Source organism: Chrysochloris asiatica, unplaced genomic scaffold (assembly GCF_000296735.1).
Source record: "Chrysochloris asiatica unplaced genomic scaffold, ChrAsi1.0 scaffold00153, whole genome shotgun sequence".
Taxonomy (NCBI): Eukaryota; Metazoa; Chordata; class Mammalia; order Afrosoricida; family Chrysochloridae; genus Chrysochloris; species Chrysochloris asiatica.
This window is the reverse complement of record NW_006408671.1, coordinates 8,112,004-8,114,314: the sequence shown is the minus strand read 5'-3', so window position 1 is coordinate 8,114,314 and position 2,311 is coordinate 8,112,004.

Below are 2,311 nucleotides of genomic sequence, written 5' to 3'. Positions count from 1 at the left end.
AATCCATACTGAAGGCTGTGCTCTTTGATCTTCATCAGTAAATGTTTTAAGTCCTCTTCACTTTAAGCAAGCAAGGCTGTATCATCTACATATGGCAGGTTGTTAATGAGTGTTCCTCCAATCCTGATGCCACATTTTTCTTCATATAACCGAGCTTCTTGGATTATTTTCTCAGCATACAGGTTGAATATGTATGGTGAAAGAATACAACCTTGTTGTACACCTTTTTAAATTTTAAACCATTCATTGTTCCCATGTTCTGTTCGAACAACTGCTTCTTGGTCCAGGTACAGATTTCTCTTGAGCACAATTAAGTATTCTGGAATACTCATACTTCACAATGTTGTCCATAGCTTGTCATGATCCACAGAATCAAAAGCCTTTGCATAGTCAATAAAGCACAGGTAAACATCTTTCTGATATTATCATTAGCCCTTAGGCTACTGAAAATATAATGGCTTAGATCAGGCATAACTTAGTTCTCAAAATGACATATCTCCTTTTGGACGCTTTAGCTGTATTGTGCAGCAGATTTGTCTAATCCAAAACATCATTTGTTTTCTTGAGTGTTGATGGTTGATCGATCAAACTGAAATCTTTGACAACTTCAATCTTTTCTTCATTTATGTTCATGTTATTTATTGGTCCAGTAGTGAGGATTTTCTTTGCATTGTTTTCTTTACATTGATGTGCAACTCACACAAAAAGCTGTGGTTTTAGATTTTCACCAATAAATACTTACAGCTCTCTTTACTTTCACCAAGCAAGGTTGTATCATCTGCATATCACTGATTGTTAATGAGTATTCATACAAGTCCTGTAATGTAAAACTATGAATCAAGGAAAATAGGAAATTGCCAAAAATTAAACTGAATGCTTAAATATCAATATCCTAGGCATTAGTGAGCTGAAATGGACTGGTATTGGCTATTTTGAATCTGATAATCACATGGTAGAGTATGTAGAAATTGACAAGTTTAAGAGGAAGAGTTTCACATCATCCAAAAGGATATATCAAGATGTAACTTGAAGTACAAGGCTGTCTGTGATAGGATAATATTCATACACCTACAAGGAAGACTAGTTGACTGTTATTAAAATTAACTTACAAATCACTAAATCAGTAATGACGGAATTGAAGAATTCTACCAACTTATTCAGTCTGAAATTGATCAAACTTATAACCAAGATGTATTGATAATTACTGGAGATTATAATGTCAAATTGGAAACAAGGGAAGGATAAGTAGTTGGAAAATTTGGCCTTGGTGATAGAAATGATGAGGAGATCTCATGACAGAATATTGCAAGATGAATGACTTCTTCATTGCAACATAAAATACAAGGGGTTCACCAGATGGAATACACAGAAATTAAATTGACAGCATATGTGGAAAAGCTCCATATTATCAGCCAAAACAAGGCCAGAGGCAGACTTTGGAACAGATCATCAATAGTTCATTTTCAAATACAGGCTGAGGCTGAAGAAAAAGAAAAAAAAAGTTCATAAAAGCCAATATATGAGCTTGAATATAGTCCACCTGAATTTAGAGATCATCTGAAAAACAGATATGATGCATTCGACACTAAAGACTGAAGATCAGAAGCATTGTGTAATGACATCAAGAATATCATACAGGAAGAAACAAAAGGTCATTAAGAAGACAAAAAGAAGAAAAAGACAAAATGGATGTCAGAAGAGATTCTGAAACTTGCTATCCAGTATAGAGATGCTAAAGCAATGGAAGAAGTGAGGGGGTAAAAGAGCTGAACAGAAAATGCCAAGTTCAGCTTGAGAAGACAAAATCAAATTTTATAATGAAATGTGCAAAGACCTGGAGTTAGAAAATCAAAAGTGAAAACACATTCAGCATTTCTAAGCTGAAGGAACTGAAAAAATACATTCAAGTCTTGACTTGATGAATTGAAGTGGTCTTTGGAAAAAATAAGGAGTCTTGGTGTGGCACTGTGGGTTGATGCGCCAGACTGCAAAGCTGTTTGAACTGCAAGGTCAGCAGTTCAATCTCACCAGCTGCTCCTCAGAAACCCTATACAGGGTTGTTAAGGGTTGGAACCAACTTGACAGCACTTCACAACAACAACAACAATGGAAAAATATTTAATGATGCAAAAAGAATCAAAAGAAAATGGAAGGAATACAGATAGTCTTTTTTTTAAGTGAATATACAATTTATTTAACATTCAAACTTCATTAATACATGTGCAATATGGTAAATTTGACTGGGGGTTTAACCCTAGCTAGGATATGATTGCTTTCTGGGTGGCTTAGCAACAGGGTCCAGTTCATACTT